The 24,886-nt window shown below is 39.5% G+C and overlaps 1 long non-coding RNA gene across 3 annotated transcripts in view; it reads right to left on the bottom strand.

Annotated features, from left to right (window-relative positions):
* LOC134226267 (uncharacterized) overlaps window positions 1-24,886 on the bottom strand; it is a 262,327-nt gene that overhangs the window by 194,373 nt on the left and 43,068 nt on the right. For all 3 annotated transcript variants that reach the window (XR_009983441.1, XR_009983440.1, XR_009983439.1), the window contains exon 2: window positions 11,807-11,839. This is a non-coding gene — a long non-coding RNA (uncharacterized LOC134226267). The remainder of the gene's footprint in view (window positions 1-11,806; window positions 11,840-24,886) is intronic.

Here is a 24,886-nt window from a genome sequence, read left to right as displayed (position 1 = left end):
CCTTTCAAGAGACCTAGAAGCCTCCTTTCAAGAGGCTCAGGCCTCCTTTCAAGAGGCTCAAAGCCTCCTTTCAAGAGGCTCAGAGCCTCCTTTCAAGAGGCTCAGAAGCCTCCTTTCAAGAGGCTCAAGCCTCCTTTCAAGAGGCTCGGAAGCCTCCTTTCAAGAGGCTCAGAAGCCTCCTTTCAAGAGGCTCAGGAAGCCTCCTTTCAAGAGGCTCGGAAGCCTCCTTTCAAGAGGCTCGGAAGCCTCCTTTCAAGAGGCTCGGAAGCCTCCTTTCAAGAGGCTCGGAAGCCTCCTTTCAAGAGGCTCGGAAGCCTCCTTTCAAGAGCCGCGGAAGCCTCCTTTCAAGAGCCGCGGCAGCCTCCTTTCAAGAGGCCCGGCAGCCTCCTTTCAAGAGGCTCGGAAGCCTCCTTTCAAGAGGCTCGGAAGCCTCCTTTCAAGAGGCTCAGAAGCCTCCTTTCAAGAGGCTGGAAGCCTCCTTTCAAGAGGCTCAGAAGCCTCCTTTCAAGAGGCTCAGAAGCCTCCTTCAAGAGGCTCGGAAGCCTCCTTTCAAGAGGCTCAGAGTATCCTTTCAAGAGGCTCTGAAGCCTCCTTTCAAGAGGCTCGGAAGCCTCCTTTCAAGAGGCCTGGAAGCCTCCTTTCAAGAGGCTCGGAAGCCTCCTTTCAAGAGGCTCGGAAGCCTCCTTTCAAGAGGCTCGGAAGCCTCCTTTCAAGAGGCTCGGAAGCCTCCTTTCAAGAGGCTCGGAAGCCTCCTTTCAAGAGGCTCGGAAGCCTCCTTCCAAGAGGCTCAGAAGCCTCCTTCCAAGAGGCTCAGAAGCCTCCTTCCAAGAGGCTCAGAAGCCTCCTTCCAAGAGGCTCGGAAGCCTCCTTCCAAGAGGCTCGGAAGCCTTTTTTCAAGAGGCTCGGAAGCCTCCTTTAAAGAGGCTCGGAAGCCTCCTTTCAAGAGGTTCGGAAGCCTCCTTTCAAGAGGTTCGGAGCCTCCTTCTAAGAGGCTCGGAAGCCTCCTTCCAAGAGGCTCGGAAGCCTCCTTCCAAGAGGCTCGGAAGCCTCCTTCCAAGAGGCTCGGAAGCCTCCTTCCAAGAGGCTCAGAAGCCTCCTTCCAAGAGGCTCGGAAGCCTCCTTCCAAGAGGCTCGGAAGCCTCCTTCCAAGAGGCTCGGAAGCCTCCTTCCAAGAGGCTCGGAAGCCTCCTTCCAAGAGGTGCATTTTCCGAAAGATCAACTACCTGGGGCTTTTTTCGAAGGATATCCAGGATAAATTCCAAATGGAACAATTCCAGAAGGAATTTTGGAAAGAGTTCCTGAAAGAATTTTTAAACGAATTCCTATAAAAATCTAAGAATTTCTTTGCAAATTCTTTTTAGAGTTCCTTCCTAAATTCATTTAGGAATTCCTTAAAAGTGCATCCAGGAAACTCCTTCGGAAATTCTTTTAGGAATTCCTTAAAAAAAATACATTCGAAATTCTTTTAAATATTCCTCCAGAAATCACTTTAAGTTTCTATAATTTCTTCAGTTTTTTTTTATTTATGAACTCAATCAGGAATCCTCTGGGAATAATTTAAAAATAATCTGGTACACATTTCAAACCTGGATCTACAATACCAATACTTTACTCGATATTGACTTACTTAGAGCTTTGGGCATAGAGTATGCCATAAACCTCATTAACTCAATATCACCATTCTGAGGATAGCACAAACTGGGGAAAACTGTAATTAATGCCTCTAGCTGATAAAATTAAACTCCATACAAGAATGCCATCCCTACATAAATAATCATAACAGTTTAGAAATTATTTTGTAATAACTGCCCAAATTAAAATTATTATTCAAAGTGTACGTTATAAAGGGGAAAAATATACGCTATATCGAGTGTACGTTATATCGGGGGTACGTTATATCGGGGGTACGTTATATCGGGGGTACGTTATATCGATGATTACGAGAGAAGCTTCGGTGTTTTTAACATTTTTCATAGCGCCTATTTTAAGCTCAAAGAGACAAGACTTCATTCGAACCATGTGTCGTCTAATGTCCAATCACTACAATTTAAATGCACATCTTTTCAGAGTGGGGCTCTCAGAGGGTAATCTCTGTGTTTGCGGCGAAATCTATCAGGATATCGATCATGTCGTGTGGGCGTGCGAAGATCATCGTGGCCCCAGATCTGCCCTAACTGAACATCTCCGGGTCCGAGAAAAACAACCAAAGCCTATTTGGGAAGTGTTGGAGGGTCTTGACCTCGAATACATGTCCCTTGTCTACCAATTCTTGAAAGTTGCTGATGTAAGGCTGTAATCATTGTCTGCCCATTCCCTTGTCTGTTGTACCCCATTACGAATGTCTTCCTCTTGTTGTACAATTCAATGTCTGTCGTTTATCACTTCCGTATGTCTTCCTCTCGTCTCCCAGAAAAAGTTTGTTTGTCCCGTTACAGATGTGAAACATCGCGAGGAATGTCAACTTTGGGAACATCAGCATCGTAATTACTTAAGTACCCTAAAATCCTTTCCTTTTTTACTAACTAACTTTTTCCCTAACCTCGACCAAACCGCGTGTCTTTCGGTTCCCCAAAACTAACACTATGTATAAGAATCAAGAAATGTATTGTTAAACTTGATTTCGGCTCCGTAACGCTTCACGGCAAATGAGCCTTCCAAATAAAAGAAAGATTAAAAAACGGCTCAAATATCATTTCAATACAATCAAAGACTAAAAAGTCTTTGATATAATACTCATTAATCACATAATCTAATTGTGGTTCGTTCTATAAGCTGATAAATATTTTTCAGCATTTGAACCGTAGTTATGATCAGAAATATTAATGCATTGCAATTGTAAAAGATTTTCAATCAGTCCTAACGTGGTAACCCACACATGTCTGGAAATAGTATCCAATTTTGTTTCTCAATCTCTAAAACCTTCCATCGCATTGCCTCCTGCTGTAAACGAACATATTGCCTGAACCGGTACCAGCCTACATCACAGGTGAAATAATAAATCGATTATACCAACCTGTGCCTTCACTTCCGAGATCAATCTCTACCCCCTCTCAAAAACTCATCCGATCCGATACCTCCGGCGGAACGTTCCGTGCTCCGCCCCGGAAGGGATTTCCAATCATGTCGAAATATTTATCGATCTGGCTGGCGTTATCGTTTTGTCCGGCCAGCCCTCGGCAGCCAGTGGATTCCCATCCTAGAGCAAATAATCCAGAACAGACACAGAGCAAATTGGGAAAACAAGACAGGCATGTGCGCTTTTCCTATATCCGAAGGCTTTGCAGCAGACTTCACCGAACGAGGGGGAAATTGTGCACGAAGGAAATAAGTACAGCAGATGGGTTTAAAGCTCTGGGGCAAGTTTTGAGGTAATGTGGTTCAGATTAGGAGCTTTGGAAAGTGTGGTGAGCCATGAAATAAAAGAGGATTAATTTATTTTCTTAGATTTTTGCCAAGTCTATAGAAATCATTGATAGGCACATCAATTCCTAAAAGTGTTTGGATTTAATTCAAAAACACGACAAGGATTTCCAATAATGAGAACAATACTTTTGTCAAGTCTGGTTTTATTTTTGGTAGAGGATTTAGCTTACCGTTCAATGAAGGGAAATACGCTTTGAGCAATATATTGCATTTTACCGATAAACATCTGCAGGTTTAGAAGTCTTACACCACTTCAAACAAACACGCTGTTTGCATCATAACTATTTGAGGTTCATTAGCTCGAACCTAAGAACCATATAGCATTTCCATGCAGTTAAAATCAGTGTTGAGACGTGCGAGCGGTGCTGGCCAGAGGTTTTGTTTAATTTGGGGACAGCGTCGCGCCAGTGAGCTGGAAAATTCGAATCGAACCGAATCCATTGAACCAAGCTGGAAAAGCGACCGCAAACAGCAACTGTTGTGTATATGTACCGACGTCGACGGTAAACTAATCAACTGAGATTGGATTGTGGTTCAGTTCAGATCGGCAAACATTTTCTGGTCAGCGGATAATTATAGCGTGGAATCGTGCTCAGAACTGCGTCAACGGGATCAGAACGAACAGGTGGAGCAAATCTTGTTTGCCAGATTTGATGAGCTGCAGGTCCGCCGCGCATTGGAAGGAGTACCTTGCAAGGATTGCAAACTTGTTTCCACCCATTTTTGATCCAGTAATCAGCAACAGTCAGGTTAAGTTTTTTCTAATGCTGCTTCTTGGCAATCTGTGTTTTAAATTGGATTCGGTTCATTTTTCAAAGGGCGCTTGTCCGTTGTAATTAGATTGGATTCGTGAAAGTGCCTTTCAAGCACAAGATTGGAGCTTCAAAGCAATGTGCTTCAATGGAAATTCATTTTGCATTTCATTTTCCATTTTCAAGCTTAATTGCACCTTGGAAAATTGAAGCTCGATAGAAAAAGGCAATCAACACGATATTAGGGATGTTCAAGCCTGACAATGGCACTAAATTTAAGCCATGCATTGGTTCAACCGTGGCAGACTTCCAATCCCAGAATTTAGAAGGATAAAACTCATGAAAATAAGGATTTACTTTCGAGATCTTTATTACCAGCTCTGCAACAAACCCCCATCGAACATAATGACAGCTTTGCCTAGGAATTTGCTCCAGTTCAACTCTTAATCCCTCCCAATCTACACCGAAACATCCCTCCGGTGGGGCTTGTTTCTGGCGCTTTACCTATTTCACAAACTCTGACACTTCAGTTGCGTCCACACCGGATGAATCCGATGCTCGATTCGATTTTATAGCTCCCCTCTGACTGGGTCCCTTATTATCACTCCATACAGGGATTTTGTATATGGATGAAATTGTTGTGTCGGTCGGTGCTGTTCGTCGCCTGAAAGGTAGATCCGAAAAAGTAATAATAGCATGTACAGTAGTTAATGTTTTATGGGTAGGATTAAATAAAGGCAAAATTTTGGACACAACCGGGGGAGCCGGATTAGCGCTACATTATCGATATTAGCAGTGGATGGAAATCGTCATCACTATCATCACGATCGGACCCGGGCCAAACTGAGCCCATCAAAGTATGACGGAGGCTAAGTCCGATGACAGTGATATCGGCGGTAGTCGGGATTAGAAATTCCGGTATGCGGATATTGAAGAGCTGGGCATAATTACGCACGTGTAAACTCGTTGAAACGGGAATTGAGGAACGTGATGGAAGATTAATTAATTTAATATTGGCAATTCCAAAGCAACGAAGGGATTACAGTATAAACTTTGCACCGGATTACAATTTTGGCATTTGATGTAAGTGCGAAGAGGCTGAGCAACTAAGTTGATTTTCATTTCCAAAACAATATAAAGCTAGTCACGGTGTCGGTTTCGGTTTAATTACTCTGAATCACTGTTCAGGACCAAAATAAAAAAAAATAATACACATAGGGTAAGAAGGTATAATGCGCTCCCCCTGGCCAAAACGCCCCCCTTTGATTTCTAGAAAACTATAACTAACTATTTTTGTATTACATAATAAAAACATTTGCAAAATACAAAAAGTTACAGTTACAGGAAGCTGGAGCCAGTGGAGATATATCAGCTTCCACACTGATATTCTTCCCTCCCCCATCATACGGGAGCTTGGCAGAAGAAAGGTCGTGCGATATGTGCCATCACAAATATTGCCATCCGCTCGCTTTCAAATCGACTTCTATAAAAACATTCTTCATGTCTTCCGTATCCTAACGACGGAACTATCAATTCTATACTTTCGCCTCTGAACATGTACGTCTAAGTTTGGAAGATGATATTAGCATTTCCATGTCATTTTTTTTTTAGTTTTTCACTATTTACTCAACTTGACTCATAATTTTGGCATGAGAAAATATTATATAAACTTGTCCGTGGGTATTTAAACTGTGAAATCATTCATTCATATACGAATTAAGGACTTGAATAGTTTATCAAATTTTTGTGTTTTTCAGATGATGTAGGTAGAATAAACCCCGTAATAGATACCATAATACAGACCGCATCGTGATTTCGTGCTGTGCGGTTCTTTTCTCTCTTTGTTGAAGGAAGTTTTTAATACTACCCGAAGCTATTTTAATTTCAACAGTGCTTCTCAGCGCTATTTGTACCCACTGATCCCGTTACGATCTTTGCTTGGACCCGTGCCTTCGTTTTACGTTGGACCCGTTTGCGGAAGTAAAATTCCGACAAGCGGTGGTAATCCTGCAGGGGCACCGTTCTGGGGAAAAAAAACCTCTTAGAAGGTCACGTCTCCACGCTCAGCAATGAGCATTAATAAAAACAAGAGGAAGGGGGAGTCTCTGAATTCTCCACTTCCTTCTAAGAAACAAGGTTTTAAGACCGTCCTGCCAAAGCGCGGAAAAATAGAAGGAAGCTGGAGACTTCAGATGTTCCTTCTAACTCTAACATTGGAAATAATTCTTCTCCTATCGAACTTAGCAGTCAGTTCGATTTGATTCATGACGAAGTTGAGCAAATCGAATCTACCTCTAGCCCAGGTGATTTGATCCATGCAAAAAAGCATAGGATGCCGCCAATTGTGGTATCTGTTGCCGAGTTTTCTGACTTTAGGAATAAGATTTTGAGTAACATGCAGGGGATCAAGGTTTCATTTCAGATTGCTAGGAAGGGTGACTGCCGCATTTTGCCGGGATTTTTTGACGATCGCAAACGTCTTCTTCAGTATTTAACTGAGAAGCGCCATAAATTCTTCACATACGACGACAAAACTGAGCGATTGTTCAAAGTCGTCTTGAAAGGTCTCCCCAGTGATGATAAATCACTGGATGAGATTAAAATTGAAATTTCTCAATTACTTGAATTTTCACCAGTCGAAGTAATAAGGAAGAAAAAGAAATCCCGCTCTGGTTCTTCCCAGAGGGGTATTTCTCAAGAATTTTATTTAGCTTACTTTAACAAAAATGAACTAAATAATATGAAAAGTTTGGAAAAGGCCAAACCATGTCCCATGTCCGTGTTACATGGGAACATTTCCGCAGGCCTGGGCGGCCTGGGCTGCCAAAAGTGGGGTCGCGGAACTAAACATTGCCACATGGATGCTAAATGCATGATTTGTGGTGGAACCTCTCACGCCAAAGACGCCTGTTCTGCGAGAGAAGATTCCAATGAATGTAAATATGCCAATTGTGGGGGCAATCACAAATCCAATTTCTGGGAATGCCCTTCACGCAAAAAAGTTTTGAATTCTCGTGCAAAATTGTTGACGGGAAATTCCAATAGGATACCAGATTCGCCGGGAAAACATATTGCAAACGCTCTAAATCCGCAATCATTTGCCGGTCGAGCAATTCATACCCACCACAATTAACGAACAATTTTTGCTCCTACCTCTCACCGGGTAACGAGCAGTTTGTCAAATTCAAATCTTTCAAACATGCCAACCTATCCAAGCATCACTGCAGGCAGGCAAAATGGCATTTCTGAAAATTTACCGACGATGAATGATTTTCATACCCATTCTTCAACGCAAAATAACGGTCGTACTGTCGACTCAAGTAGCATGGCTCCTTCCGATTTCGATTTTCTAACAGAACAATTGCATCATACGATTGATGCAATGTTCACAGCAAATACCAAAACTGAAGCTGTTCAGGTTGATATCGAATTTACTCATAAAAATGTTATTGGACTTCGTTTTAATGAATCCAGAAAATTCTTTGAAAATTTTAAATTGGAATGCCCCCTCTTTAAAGGGTAAGGAAGACTTCCTATCAGTTCATAATGCGCACATTGTCATTATAACTGAAACATATTTAAAACCTGGACTATTTTTCAAAAGAAATCCAAATTATTTTATTTACCGAAATGATCGTCTTGACAGCGCCTGTGGTGGGGTTGCCATTGTCATTAATAGACGTATCAAATTTAAATTATATTCTTTTTTAGAAACCAAACTTTTTGAAACCTTGAGAGTTTCTGTTGGAACAAGCTTTGGACAATTTGCTGCCTACTTGCCTTTCCAGTGCAAAGGGCATCGAAGAAATTTGTTGAGAGCTGATCATCAAATAAACTCGCAACAAATCCAATTTTTTCATAATTAGTGACTTCGATGCCAAACACCGTTCATGGTAAGATGCTCAAAGCAATTCCAATGGTAAAATTTTATTTGAAGATTGTTCTGCGGGATATTATACTATTCAATATCCCAATGGACTAACTTGTTTTTCTTCCAGTCGAAATCCTTCTACAATTTATTTAGTTTTAACGAATTCAAGTCAGCTGTGTGGCCAATTGGTAACTCATGCTGACTTTGACTCGGATCACCTTCCTGTGACGTTTGAAATCTCACAAGAAGCCATTAATAATCCAATCAGGAATTGGATTGATTGGAATTTATATAAATAGGAAATTTGAGGTTGGTGATATTGTTAATGCTCTCGTATCTTTGACGCATTTAATTGTCGAAGTCAGAGGCATTGCAAATCCGAAATGTGAAAATAAATTCAACTCCATTATTATTGACGGCGATCTTCAGCTACTGATCCGTCTTAAAAATGTGAGGCGAAGGCAAAACCAAAGAACTCGCGATCTCGCGTTGAAAGTTATTTGGCGTGATTTGAAAACTGAAATTAAAAACGTGTCGCTATTCTCAGAAATACCAACTTTGAGAATAATGTCTTGAAGTTGGATCCCAGTTCGAAACCCTTTTGGAAATTAACGAAAATTCTTAAAAAACCTCAAAAGCCAATTCCAGCGCTTAACGAGGGAAATAAAACTTTATTAACAAATGGCGAAAAGGCTCAAAAACTTGCTCAGCAGTTCGAGAGTGCCCATAATTTTAGTCTAGGTCTCACTAGTCCAATTGAGGATCAGGTTACACGGAGCTTTGAAGACATTCTCAATCAAAAGAATGTTTTTGACCCTTCGTTGGGAACTAATTTGGATGAAGTGAGATCTATTACTAGAAAATTTAAAAATATGAAAGCCCCGGGTGATGATGGTATTTTCTAAATACTTATCAAAAAACTTCCTGTGGGCTCTTTGTCCTTTTTGGTTAATTTATTTAACAAGTGTTTTCAATTGGAATACTTTCCAGATAAACGGAAAAACGCCAAAGTTGTTCCAATTTTAAAGCCGGACAAAAATCCAGCTGAGGCTTCTAGTTATCGCCCAATCAGTTTGCTTTCTTCAATAAGCAAACTGTTTGAAAAGATTATTTTAAATAGAATGATGATTCATATTAATGACAATTCTATTTTTGCTGATGAGCAATTTGGTTTTCGCCATAGGCATTCAACCACTCATGAGTTATTAAGAGTTACGAATTTAATTCGGCTTAATAAATCTGAAGGATATTCGACTGGAGTGACTATTCTTGTTATAGAGAAAGCATTTGACAGTGTTTGACATGAAGGTTTGTTTGTAAAATTCTCTGTACATTATTAAACTGATCCAAAATTATTTATCAGATCGCTCGCTGCAGGTAAACTATCAGAATTCTAAATCTGATAGACTACCTGTAAGGGCGGGTGTCCCCAAAGGCAGCAAACTGGGGTCCATATTGTATAACATTTTTATTTGTGACTTACCTGATTTACCACCAGGGTGTCAAAAATCTTTGTTTGCAGATGACACGGGCCTCTCAGCCAAAGGGCGAAGCCTTCGTGTCATTTGTAGTAGATTGCAAAAAAGTTTGGATATTTTCTCCACTTACTTGCAAAAATGGAAAATTTCACCGAATGCTTCCAAAACTCAGCTTATTATTTTCCCACATAAGCCGAGACCTTAGTATTTGAAACCTTCCAAAAATTAACTTTTAAAAATCACATTGAAGGCGTTCAAGCCAAATGTAACAAATATATTAAGTGGATATAGACTTATAAACAGAAAATCAAAACTTTGTCTTAAGAACAAACTTTTGATTTACAAACAAATTTTTAAACCTGCCATGTTGTATGCTGTGTCAATATTTACTAGTTGCTGCAATACCAGAAAGAAGGCACTTCAGAGGATTCAAAATGAAATTTTGAAAATGATTCTGAAGTTGCCTCCGTGGTATAGTACCAATAAACTTCATAGAAATTCTAATATTGAGACACTGCAACAAATGTTCAATAAAATAATTTCCAATTTTAGACAAAAATCGTTGCAATATTCTATTGCATTATCTCCTTGTACCATAGGGGAGACTGGGTAGACTTGATCCCCTTTTCTGGTTTCCGATGTATAACAACCAAAAATAAATAAACATACGCGATTTCCACACAGACTCTCTAAGAAATATAGTATTTAACTTTACTGATGTGTGATCGTCCTTAAATTATTGTTGTTATTGATACACAATCGATTTTTTGGAGTGCTGTCAAAAATCGACTTTGAAAATATTCGGGGGAAATTGATCCCTCTCCAAGAACTTGCTTTGATAAAATTTGAAAGGTGCCCTCAGATTTTTAAAATATTTTCCCTTCAAAATACGCGGAATTATCGAATTGCTGAGCGTATACATGAGCGATTTTTGTTATTGAATTCGACAGCACATGCAATTTTAAAATTTGTGGAGACTTGATCCCCTTTCTTTGAGATTTACGCAATAAATAATTTTTCCTGCCAACCCTTCATCAAATCCGTCAAATCTACAAAAAATTAGAAGCCTAAGAACAGAATTATATTTTTTTGAATTTTTTCGCCAAATTTTTGTATGGGTGACTAACGGGGGATCAAGTGTCCCCATATTGAGGCAATAACTTCAAATCCAAATATCCTAAAACTTTGATGGAATGTTGACATTTTCATCAGTACAGATCATTAAGCATATTTATGGCTTTGTGCTGTAAAAAAAGGAAGGCATTTGGTCATTGTTATGAAAATTTGTTCAAATTTTGCGTGGGCAATAAAAAAATCTTTAGGAAGGTCAAAACATACAAACCGCCCTGCAGAATAAATTAGTTTGTCAATCCAAAAAATAACTCGCCATATAAAGGTCATTTGTCTAGAGGTTCTGTACTAAAAAATACGCTAGAACAAAACCACTTTAGTTCTCGATAAAACAGGGGGTGATCAAGTCTCCCCGGGGATCAAGTCTACCCATCTTCCCCTAAGTATCAATTGGAATAAGTTTGGTTTAGTATTTTTGCTGGTTCACGAAATCATGGACGTTTTTTTTTTGCGTGTAGTAGATAATTAGCAAATAAAATTGGTTTAAAAAAGAGATTGAGTCAAAATCGTATATGCCGGGAATTTAATTCAATATGCTGGAAAAGCAATCGCTGTGACTGAAATACATGCTGCACCTCGTTAATTTAAATCAATTAAAAACTGTTACAAACAATATTTAGCAAGAATAGCTATTTTTAAGCAGAAGTGAACCCCATTGCAGTACACGGCCCACAAAATTCAGGGAAAGTTGCTTCATGTCATAAATACCAATTAAATAATGCAGTCCTACGCATGTAAGGCCGGGAATGGGGTATGACTACCCTAACCCTACATATTATCATAATTGCGCTATGGGTTTAGTTTTGGAGCGAACATACACTTAGGCCCGATGCATACGTAACGTCGTATCAACGCTGCGTGCAAGTAGTGTTTGTAAGTCGCATGTGTTCATCGGCCCTTAGTGTACGAGAAATGTAAAACCTTGCATAAACATCCTAGCAGTGTTGGTGTCTTTCCCGTGTACTGGAAAAGACGAAATTCAAATGAGAATCGTTTTCACTGTTATTATAATTGCTGATTCTCTCTCATTGCAAGTCGAATTCAACTGATTGCAACAAAAGCGTGGTTTTTAACAGATGAAAAAGGGCACCAACACTTCTAGGTTGATTTTCAGGCATTTTAATAAATCACACCGCAGATAAGCGACATACCTTAATGAGAATATGCTGACCAATACGGGCTTTCTGAAAATAAATAAAAAATAAATCGTTATTCATTTAAAATTTGAATGATTCAAGTACAATATAGGATCAAAACTATGAGAAATCACAAAATCTTATCACAACCAGCTAACCTAACAATAAAAGTTTAAAACAATTTTTTTTTTCTTTTTTGAAGTCTTTTTCTCGTATTTTTTGACTACTTTTGATCATATTCATAGTCGGCTTTGTACTGCCAATTTTCCATTGAATATGGTTATGAATCTTATCATTCATTCCATTCACTAATGAGAAATTATTTAAAACTAACCATATTTCAAATCGATTAAGTTTTAAACCGCATATAGGTGACCTTGAAGTATTGCTATTGGTGACACACGTCAATACAATCAAGAATCATTATGATATTGCTTTTTTTGCATGCCGAGAGTGAGTGGAGAATGATTGAAACATACTGAATCGTCAACCGTTCTGAATCATGTGATAATCATTAAAAGTTGAGACGAAGTTGCTTCATCTGAATATACTAACTGCTTGAACTCTGCTAACAATCATTGCAAGTCAACTGTGTGATTTTTAGCCATTCAAAAGCTTTAGCAATTGAAAAGATTTTTCAAACGGTTATTTAATTGAATGACAACTTTATCATCTGTATGTGCTTTGGTGAGTTTTAGTTATTGCGCTAACCACTCCGGCTTTGTCTGAGGAATTATCACAACGCAACAATGGATCTATTAACCATCTGAATAAGCTTTAGACATGTGAAGCTTTTTTCCAATAATTTAAAAAAATAATTCACTGACAGCTATAAGTGCGTCATAAATTGCCAATTGATAATTAATTAATGGTGCAATAAATCCGTGCAATTCCGAAAACTCGTCAGAGGCGATGCGGTTAATATAGCGTACTGGAAATGCAATTCGCTGCTTGTTTTCTTGTAGAGACATCAATCAATTATGCGTGGATTACCAGATACGTGCCCGAAAATATGTGAGTTACAATTACGGTTTATAGAGTTACCGTCGGGCGGGGCTACTTTTGCCTCTAGGGGCTACTTTGGATTTTTAGTATTCTATAAAAAATATACAAAAAAAAAACAAATATTGAACAGAAAGTTACCATCCATTGGCATTACCATTGTAATGGAAATTCTACAGTAACTTACGTTATACTGATTTAGAGGTTGGTTATCTAGAAATCAAAAACAATTCGTTCATGAAATAATTGAATTTGATTTCGGAAGCACAATCCGCCAACTATTCAGCGTTGCTTCTAAAGGGTTTTCAAGCAAAAACAGAAAAACTCCGGATGGGTCAAACAGTCTAATGTTTAGCTTCATATTCGATTTATGGTACATGATAGCGAATAAATGAAATTGTTCTAAAATGTCCAAAATAGCCCCCGATTTGTCAAAACAAGTCCCGCTCGGTATGTAGACAAATGTACGCAGCGAATCTTCCCCTTTTCGATCAATGGCAGGGAATGAACATCACGTCTTGAATAGCGTTTGCATCTGCAAAGCAAATTTAAATTACTTGATATTGCGAATGATCCCTATTTGACGTAGGATTACGTCCTACACAGATAGAAAAATCCACTGAAATTTAAGCTAAAAACCATGCACATAAATGGAACGTCATTATTAGCGTAATTCCATACGGGATACAGCCCAAATGTATACAGTATTTGACGTGAATCGTCAATATTGCAGACAAGTTGTAAGCAATCTTGTTAGGAAGAGGAGCTTTTCAGCGAAGTATAGCGTAAATTTCCGCATGTCAAGTTTTACGCGCTGTTTATTTTTCATTTTTTTTTCTGTGTACGGGAAGAGAGAGAGAGGTCAATAATTCACTTATTCACTAATGAAAGAAATTCATATTTCAATTTTTTGCAGATTCAAATTTTAGACCGTCAAGAAAAGTGGTCTGGAAGTTCCAAGCGTGTTCGAACCGATATTGATTTAAAGAGTCTGCCCCACTGTTAAAAATAATGGATTAAAGGTGCTAAACTATTGTAAAAATTAAATCTCGCCAAGCACTGTTAACAATCAGTAAACCAACCAATCTCGCTCGTGCATCGCAAGCACAGACATCGAATGCGAGCAACTTACGTGCTTGGTTCTAATTCAAATCCTCAGCTTGCAGACCAAGTTTTCATAGTGAGCGCACACGATGGTGCGGCATCGGTACCGGTTATTAAATAATTATAAAATAGTCGAATTATAACTGAATTACAAAATTTATAAACCGTTTGAAAGATAAACTCATCAATTTGGTGGCTATGTTGGCTATGGCTATGCTGGTTCTAGAGGCAATAACCACCGGGAAACGACTTCCACGGGGACCTTTTTCGTCATATAAGGGGAGCATAAAAATCGCTCCATATATGCCTTTCGATCGCTAATTCTACATAGATTCTCATAAAACGGTAATGTATGGTTCATGAGAGGGGCTCCGACGAAAGTGGCTACTCCTGGAACCTGCAAGGTGCCCCCGGGGAATCCGTAGGAGGGGACATTTCCATTTGAACACCAAAATATGCCGTGCGGCGGCTCTATTGGCATGATTTTCCACAAAATAGATGATAATGCGCACGAAATCACCACTATTGGAAACTATGAGGTACCCTCGGGGATCCCCTAGAAGAGGACGTTTCCGAATTAACACCGAAATATGCCGTGCGGCGGTTCTTTTGTCATGATTTTCCACCAAATAGATAGCTATGCGCTCGAAATCGATAAGTGACCACATTGACCACTCTTGGAACCTATGAGGTGCCACCAGGGAACCCGTAGAAGGTGACATTTCCGTTAACCATAGTGATGATTGCTGCAGCGAATTTCCCGATGAATCAAAGCGTGGGCAGCAGCAATGGAACCAGAAAATGTTTCGCATCGGTGGCCTTCGTCAAGTCTTATTTTCATTAAGATTCAAAGTGTTCAGTGGTTGCTATTATATTGGTTGGAAAGGCGCGTTTATTGGAGATAAATCGGTCTTTTTCAGGACAACCATTCTACACAAGAGAAGAATGAGTCTTGGAAATTCTTTGCAATTTTGGCGGTGAACTGTTCTTCGCATTTTTTCCGTGGAATATTCATGCCAGATTGTTTGGAATTTCAACGGTACATTTTTCAGAATTTTTAATCGGGATTAGAAATTATAGATCAGCGGCGTAACATATTCATACCTCTTTTTCAACAAGTTGTACGTCAAGCTTCATATACGTTTGTACGAAATGTTTGGTTAGCATTTTTAAATTATAAAAGATTCAGTGGAGGCTTACTCTTACTATTATTTATTCTGTTAGCGTTATTGTGCCTTGCAACAAAATTTATCAAAGCATTCATCGCCACAAGTAGCTTTTTTTCCTGGAGGTATGTTTTTCTATCTGGCTATGGCATACGAAAAACAAGGCAGGCTTAGCAGGGCAAATGATTCGATAGTCGTGGGTGTTTCTATAGTTGCGATTGTACAGTATGCGGAAAATCTAAGGATCAAACGCAGCAACTCACTACGTCCAATAATAAAGTGTTATGTCAGAATACAAACCAATTTCGCCTCATAAGCGAATGGTCGTGGGTTCGATTCCAGCCCCTCCACCAAACCCTTGCCAGTCGCCAGAAGCGCATTCCGTACGGTGGCGTTTTGGGGAACGCGCCTCACCGACGCGGCTGCCTATGACGACTGACAAAAATCTGTTCTTCTCGGAGGCATTCCTCCAACGTACTTCGATTAATGGCAACCGAACAAAGCCACGATCACTGGATTCACCACATGGACAAATGAACACAATGGACTCACGATGATATGGACTGACAACGACAACAATAACGAAATATGGACATCTAAAAATAGATTCTGTGTGGACTCTGTTCAGCAGAGTACCACAGAAGATCACGGCACAGTAGCGGTCAAGAACACAAAGTGCCTACCAAATAAGTATACGAATAAAAAAAAAATACAAACCAATTGAAAAAGCATTGATTAGCTTGATAAACTGGTAAATATCTTCAAAATACCTTACTAAATTTTGGCCTTTGCTCCAATAGTTGCGAGTCCCGTAAGAAAACACTCGACTAGGGACTCGCAACTATAGGAACACGAATTAAAAAATACTGCAACTATTGGAACAATGAATCCATAATATGAGTTGTCCTTTTGAGACGGAATACATGGAATGCATGCGACGGAAGCATTATTCCATATAAAATAGATGGGGAAAGCTATCGAATATGTCCAAGGTAAGCGAAATAAGTATTGGAATAATTCTGGGAAAATGAATAGTGTTGGAACGTGTCTAGTTCCTCCGCTATTGGATCATTTACTCTACATATGTAAACATTCAGTTTAATTGTAAACATGTGACGTCACTGCTATTTCCGCACAAACTGAACCGAGACGATGCTCTGAGGTCTCTGCATGCTTACTTGTTTTTTCTAACATGTGCTGATAAAATACGCGTCACTCTAGAAGTGTAATTTTTCCTACCTTGTTGTCTGTATACTGTAATCTGGCGCTTATTTGTCGTTGCGACTAAAAACAGGTTATGTAGTTTCAATTGTTGGTTGAAGTCAAATAGGGGAACTGCTCCTGGAATTCATCTTGATGCTCCGATATTCATCTCATAGAAAACAAAGCAATGGAAAGCAATTTGATTTGTTCCTTATTTTTGTGATTTTTTCAGCAGTGAGCACGCATTTTGACAATAGGAAGCTTCAAAATTGGTGCCGTATTTGTTTGTTGAGATGAGATAAATATATGTTCAGTGAGATGGAGATCGCAACATTTGCCCGATAGTGCAAAAGTGAGAATAAAAGTTTTTCAACAATCATTCCCGGATCAACATTCCCTGCTCTAAAGCAAAAAAAGTAAAAGTTCCGATAGTCGTGGGTGCTGCTGTAGTTGCAGTAGTGTAGTTTTTATGAGAATCTGCACATCAAACGTAGCAGCCCACATTGTTGATCAATTAGAAGACTCACTTTTTCTGAACCACTAGACCGATATCAACGAATCGCCTACTTGGAGCGTGTTTACAATGGCACACTAGGAGTTAACTTTCGGAAATCAGTATGGCGAAAGGCATCTAAGGTTTAATATCTCGATCACCCTAAGCTCCCTAATCAAAAAAATATTTGGTAGGCGTAGTAGCAGACACCTTACTACATAACTGGTACCAAATAGTTTTTCATGAAAAGTTCGTGAAAAGTACTGTTGAGAAAACCCGCGTTAGATGTCTTTCGCCATACAAACTTCAGGTGGTTAACTCATTCTGGCTGTAATCACATATACGTTAGCGCCTGAAGCTGGCAGCGGCGAGTATGAAATCACTGTATGTGATTCATTAAACTTGGTATGGTACGCACATTCTTTATCTTAAGGAGGAGATAACAGAGGATGGGAGGATAGTGAGAGGTAGAAAATATTTACCCATTTTAATCAATTCTGTTTCCGAAAAGTCAAATAGATATCTTTTTGTTGATTTAATTGTTTCCTGCATTCGGTACAAATTTTCCACTGATTCCAAATAAATGTTTTAAATTTTTAGCTGGAGATAATGAAAATCACGAGAACGAGCGCATTGAATTTTCTATCCTACTGTGCACTGCACATCATATTTACTTTGCGCAAATGTTAAAAAGGCGTGTTTCCAGAAAGAATTTGACAGAAACCTTTGTTGCAAAAAAATAATAATTTATTATGTATTAACTAGGTATAAAAAAGTGAGTAATAAGTAAGAAATAATAAGTTAGAAGTGGAAAATAAGAAGGGAGAAGTAAAACATTGGAAATGAGCAATTCAAAGAGCGAAGTAAGAAGTGATAAGTGGAAGGTGAGAAGTGAGAAATGAAAAGTGATAAGTGAAAAGGAAGAAGTAAGAAGTGAGAAATAAGAAGTTAGAAGAAGGAAGTTAGGAGTGAGCAGTTGTAAGTGAGAAAGTTGAAAAGTGAAGTGAAAGATGAAATGTGAAAAGTGAAAAATGAGAAGTGAGAAGTAGGAAGTTAAAAGTAAAAAATTATATTTGAGCAGTAAGAAGTTGGAAGTGAGAAGTGAAAAGTAAAAAGTTTTATGTAAAAAGGGGATAGAATAAATGAGAAATTAGAAGTGAGAAGTGAAAAGAGATATATAAGAAGGGAGAAGTTAAAATTGTGCGGTAAAAGTGTGATAAAAAGAAGTTGGCAGTGAGAAGTGAGAAGTGAAAAGTGAAAAGTGAGAAATTACAAGTAAGAAGTGTCAAATGAAAAGTGAGTGGTTTATAGTGAGAAGTGAGAAGTGCGAGGTGCGGAGTGTGGAGTGAGTGGTGGGAGATGAGAAATGATAAGGAAGATGTGCAAAAACAGTGAGCAATGAGAAGTAAGTAGTGAGAAGTGAAAGGTGAGAGATGAAGAATGGGAGATGAGTTGTTAGAGCGAAGTAGTGAGAATAGAGCAGCAAGAAGTGAGGAACTCCATTCTTTCTCTCCCCTTTTTTCTTTCTTCCTTCTTCTTTTATGTCTCGCTTCTCCCTTCCTAATAATCATCTCTTACTAGTCACCTCACTTCTCACAACTCACTTCTGATTTCCCTTTTTTGCTACTCTTTTGTTACTGCACACATCTCACTACTCAGGATTCACTTCAATTTGCAGTACTCACTTCTCCCTACTCTGTAATCACTTCGAACATCTTCTCACTTCTCAGTTATTTTTTGTTGTTGCTTCTAGTGCAAGCTGCAACTATCCTTTATTATTAAATCAAACGTAAACTGTTTAAATTCGTTGCATAGTTTAGAATAAACCATCGATGAAGAGAAATCGATCAATGAAGTTACGCCCCTATAATCCTAAGCGCAAGAAAAGTGTTCCCTATCACCCTTGAACAAAATCTTATTCCTTCCTTCCTGAGCAACCTTGGCGGTATGATTTCGACAGAATTGATTAGCTATAAACGGTGTTGAACAACGCAAATACTGGCGAATTTATGATGATCTACGACAAACTTCCCTGCTACGGAGCTTAACGGATAATTCTGAAGATCGGATTTCCTTAGTCTCATTACGCAAACTATTCTTAAATGTGCTCTGCCAATTTAACCATCCATCACCCGATTGAATAGGTAGATAGGAAGGAAGAATGATAGGAAGAGTGGGATTTCCAACTTCCTATGGTTGACATTTCGTAGATAAAGAGCGGGTCCTTCTCCCACATATTGGGTCAATCTGGGAAACGAGGACTTGTTTGAACTTTCTTCTGGAAGGAGATTCTTAACTAATCTCGTGGATTTCGCACAAGAGTCTCGGCTTGTGGAAATAACATCGACTTTAAGCTTTTTTGCTATTTTGTTCTCATATTCTTCAGCTGATAGATAAATATTGGTAAGCAGATCATAATTGATGTCGTATGCGCCTGATACACGGTAAAAAACGAAGCTAATCATGCTTTCGCTCATCTATAGATTCTACTATCTATAATTTGTCAATATTAAGGAAAAACTTCTCAGAATTCAAAACTAAGAGTACTCGCGTTTTCATTGGTGCCGTTAATCGATTCGTACAAGAGCTAACTGAAATAGTCTTTCGACTGAATCATGCGTTGATTCCCTTGATTTATAATAAGAAGGGTCGGGTGCGTAACTAGTTTGACCGATCAGAGTTCCTTAATAGAACTTAGAATATCCCAAGCCAAAAAAATGGCTGTTATCTCTTGAACCTTTTTAAAACAACCTTGTTTAGTGGTTGAATAATGTTAATAGTTTAGTTTAAGATTGTTCCAACATGAAAATGACAACTTTTATGAATAAAAACAATCCTTTTCTTCTCATTGGCATTACATCCCCCACTGGGACATTGCCGACTCGCAGCTTCCACAGTTATTAACTAAGCCATGTTACCATTTTTGCATTCGTACACCATGAAGCTAACACGATGATACTTCTATGCCCAGAGAAGTCGAGAAAATTGCCAATACGCAAATCTCCTAGACAGCACCGTCAATCGAACTTGGGAACCTCCAGCATGGTCGTGCTTTGAAGCCGCGCATCTTACCGCACCACTAAGGAAGGCCCCACAAAACACAAACACAATAATGAGGTCTAATATTTTTCGAAAAATTACTTACGAGAAAACGAGATTAAAGTGGTTTTTGCGTAGACCCTTATGAACAACCATGTATCTAACGCACAATCCCATTTACGCCATGCGAAAATAAACAAACTACGGTTCAATAAATTGAATTGGATCTATGGTCTGGGAGCTTCAATCAATCAAATTATCGTTTCACAGCCACTTTCAGAAAGGCCCCGACATCCAATTACCATATTCGAAAAATAAAAAATGTTAAGGCAACCCCCAATCCAAAAAGGATATGCACGCATTCAGCTGAAGGGACTGAAGTGTGCTTTTACGCATATAAAAAAAAAGTTTCGTTACCTACAGCCAACAGCTATTCCATCCTTAGGAGGTTTTGAATTATTGCCGTCAGAGCTGGCCGTAGCTTGCGGTTTTGCAGTGAAGAGTGGTAGACCATTTTGAAATTTATAGCATAATCAGTTTGTATAATAAATGTATCTACGTCTAACGACAGAATGACCATTTTTAAGGTTGTTATGAGAAATTTTATTCTTCAGCAGTGATGCATGGAGTAAACGACATATTTTTGTTGTCACTAATGATTCTAAGCATGCCATTTTCAACTTTTTTTTCATTGAATAATTGCAATTACCTTGAAAACAGTTTGAGCGCACTTCACCTAATCGTTGTATCAGCCGTTTTTGCTGTTATTTTGATTTAAACAACCTTAGTTTAACTAAGGGGGCTTCTTAGCCGTGCGGTAAGACGTACGGCTACAAAGCAAGACCATGCGAAGGTGCCGGTCTAGGCATTTTTCGGATTGGAAATTGTCTCGACTTCCCTGGACATAAAAGTATCATCGTGCTAGCCTCGTGATATACGAATGCAAAAATGGTAACCTGGCTTAGAAACCTCGCAGTTAATAACTGTGGAAGTGCTTAATGAACACTAAGCTGCGAGGCGGCTCTGTCCCAGTGTGGGGATGTAATGCCAATAATAAGAAGAAGTTTAACTACATACCAACAGTGAAAACGCTCTTTCATAATTAGCCAACCGCAGTAATATTTTGGTTTTATCATGGTTTTATAGAAGCCTTGCAGAGCAAATATTTGCTTTGGTTTCGATGACTGTTATAAAACTAAAAATGTTACTTGGGAAAACATGTCCGTCGAAGCTAAATTAAAAAGTAATCAAACTGGACAATACTCTTCGTCGAATAAAACCTGATGCGCATAAATTATGTAGACTGAAAACACTGCAGATTATTTGCAGCTATCGGTAAAAGGTATTTCTAATCCAACTGGAACACCATTGGTTCCCGCTGTTCAGCTAAGGATTAAAATTGACGTCCAGGCTTGGACGTAGTGATACCGTCCCATACGGATACTACTATGTTTTAATTATCTATCCAAGTCCGAAAACAACCTCTTCTTGGTGTCGAGTCCGGCACCCTTGTTAGTGCCATTAAATTTTATTAGGTTCCCAATCCCATCCCCAGCCCGGAACCGTATACCTTATCGCCACTGACGGGGACAAAGGAAGGTGGTTTCGCACGTCTCGCCTCCACCTAGGCCCAGAAGTCAATTGACGAAGTGAGAAAGCATCCAGCAACAACAACGCCTGAAATTGCTTCGGTCCTTTTTGGGTGGGCTTCACTTGAATTTGCCAGCCCGTCGTCCTGTCAAGCGATACAATCAGATTAAATAGTCTCTCGTTTTGTCACCAAGTCGACGCAACCGGACAAAGGTTTGCACTGGGGAGAACGATAAGTCGGGACAGTGACAACTAATACTCGATAAAGGTCCCATCCCTTCATTCAACAGGAGAAGGAAAAAACTCGCACAGTAGTGATAAAAAAAAATCTTTGCGAACTTTTGCAATAAATGTTATACATTTCTATAATTGATCAGCGATACTCAAAGACATTTCACTTTTCAAAGACGAATGTATTCGATAAGTTATGCGAATAAAGTGTGCTTTTACTTTTAGTTCCAATCATTCTATTTCACAACACAACTTGTCAGTATTATTATTTTGCTCATTTGAACATTTAATCCATTTGCTTTACTGCGAGTTGGGTATAGGGTATGCTGTATTGGTAATTAAGTAATACAATAGATGTCATTAAATTATGATGGTACATTTATCGGTGATTATAAGCGTCGTTAGCAAGCGCACACAATGAGGCAGATAGTCTCGGTCATTAACCATTAATTAGCAGCGTATCAACTGTTAGCTGCACACGAAAGCTGAAAACAGAGAAAAGCAAGTTTCCAATTCCAAATTCCACCAGGAAAAGAGCCAAATTTGTTTTTTAATCTTTCGTTTATTTGAAAGGCTCAGCGCTACGGAGGCGAAATCAAGTTTAACAATACATTTCTTGATTCTTATACATAATGTTAGCTTTGAGGAACCGAAAGACTCGCGGTTTAGTCGAGGTTAGGGAATACAATCATACAGTAGGAAAGGAAAGGATTTAAGGGTGCTCAAGTAATTACGATTCTGATGTTCACAAAGTTGACATTCGTCGTATTTTTACATCTGTAACGGGATAAACAAACTTTTTTTTTTGGGAGACAACGACGAGAGGAAGACATACGGAAGGGATTAACGACAGACATTGAAATGTACAACAAGAGGAAGAAGAGCCAGATTTATAGAGCCATTAAGTTTGAAGACATCCTAAATAAAATAGGGTACCTGACCACAAGCATCAAAAACCAACCATTGTTGTATTTTGAGGCTGGATATTGGTTTCAGTTATTTTAACCGGTAAGGGAAACTGGGCACACATGATCCACACGATTTGTTGTGGATATTTCTCGATGTACCATGCATAGATTTATACGCCTCTAGTTGGACTTGATAAACAATTTAGTTAGTTATTCGAAAACATAACTGGATGCAATTATTTTTTCACGAAGATTAACAAAATATCAATTTTCCCAAAAGATATAAATTTGGCAATTTCAAAACTTGCGGAGTCTCAAGAAAGGCAAAAAAAAGGTTTATTCTCAAATCATAACAATTCTTCATAGTCATTTATATAATATATGTATTATGGAGAGCAATTCATATATGGTCGTATTACGACTATCGTGATGTTTACAAGGAGATCTTTCTTTGAGATTAATACAGCTATGGTACCAAAACCGGTTGATCGATACATAAATATACCTTTGTTACTTTAAAATTTAATTACCCTGTCACTAAATTGAAAACTGATCGTACCGCACAAGTACATATTTTGGGATCAACAAAAAAAAAGTCTGAAATGCATCGACTACTTCCAATAACACTACAGTGATCATACCAGACTGGAGACTTCACACATCAATGTGTTATTGCCATGAATGCGATTTCTCTTAAAATATTGATTGAAAGTAGAAGGATGAGTCTATTTTTTTTGGCGAGGCTAGACAAGAAGACTTATGATGAAACTCAATGAAAACTGAGACGAGACCTGCAAAGACGCTGCTTCTTTTCCTTGTTTTGACAAACGTTGTTCTTTTCATCACAGTTGACCATCCAGTTTCAACTGTTTCCTTGACTGTTTCACCTAAGCCCCGGGTGAACTCTACTGAGCACAATAAAAGTGTATCTAATTCGCGAATTGGTAAATTAATTTTCATAAGGATTTTTATACCAGGAACAAAACACACGACGGCCCTCCGACGAGACAGGAGGTTTGCGCAGGCCCATACGCCGCATTTCAAACGACATAGAAGATAATACGACTCGATGCAATCGGCAACGACATAGGCGACGAATAAAGGATCACGATTGGAACCTTGGAATATGGAAGAGCAAGTCGCTAGGCTTGGCAGGTTGCGACAGGATACTCTACGATGAATTACATCCCCGCAACTTTGACGTCGTAGCGCTGCAGGAAATTTGCTGAACAGGACAGAAAGTGTGGAAAAGCGGGCATCGAGCGGCTACCTTCTACCAAGGCTGTGGCACCACCAACGAGCTAGGAACCGGCTTCATAGTGCTGGGCAAGATACGCAAACGCGTGATTGGGTGGCAGCCAATCAACGCAAGGATGTGCAAGCTGAGAATAAAAGGCTGATTCTTAAACTATAGCATCATCAACGTGCACACCCCACACGAAGGGAGACCCGACGACGAAAAAGAAGCGTTCAATGCACAGCTGGAGCAGACATACAATGGATGCCCACTGCGGGACGTCAAAATCGTCGCTCAGGTAGGAAGGGAGGAAATGTATGGACCGGTCATCGGACCGGATAGTCTGCATACCGTACCGAACGACAACGGCCAACGATGCATAAACTTTGCACCCTCCCGCAGAATGGTAGTCCGAAGCACTTTCTTCCACCGCAAGAATATCCACAAGGCCACATGGAAATCACCTAATCAAGTAATGGAAAACCAAATCGACCACGTTCTAATCGACGGTAAATTCTTTTCCGACATCACGGACGTACGTACTTACCGCAGTGCGAATATTGAATCCGACCTCGTTGCAGTATGTCTACGCTCAAAACTCTCGACGGTGTACAACACGCGTCGGAGTCGTCCACCGCGGCTAAACATTGGGCGGCTTCAAGACGGTAGACTAGCCCAAGACTATGTGCAGCAGCTGGAAGTGGCACTCCCAACGGAAGAGCAGCTAGGTGCAGCGTTTGTTGAAGATGGCTGGAGAGATATTCGATCCGCCATTAGAAGCACCGCAGTCGCTGCACTAGGCACCGGTGCCCCCGGATCAGAGAAACGACTGGTATGACGGCGAATGTGAGCAGTTAGTTGAGGAGAAGAATGCAGCATGGGCGAGATTGCTGCAACACCGCACGAGGGCGAACGAGGCATGATACAAACGGGTGCGGAACAGACAAAACTCGATTTTTCAGAAGAAGTGCAACTGTACCGCGCTAATAACACACGAAAGTTCTATGAGAAGTTGAACCGTTCACGTAAGGGCCACATGCCACAGCTCGATATGTGTAAGGACATAAACGGGAACCTTCTTACGAACGAGCATGAGATGATCCAAAAGTGGCGGCAGCACTA

The sequence above is a fragment of the Armigeres subalbatus genome, chromosome 3, assembly GCF_024139115.2.
Source record: "Armigeres subalbatus isolate Guangzhou_Male chromosome 3, GZ_Asu_2, whole genome shotgun sequence".
Lineage (NCBI taxonomy): Eukaryota > Metazoa > Arthropoda > Insecta > Diptera > Culicidae > Armigeres > Armigeres subalbatus.
The sequence above is the reverse complement of the archived record's forward strand: the minus strand, read 5'-3'. Positions and strand labels throughout refer to the sequence as shown.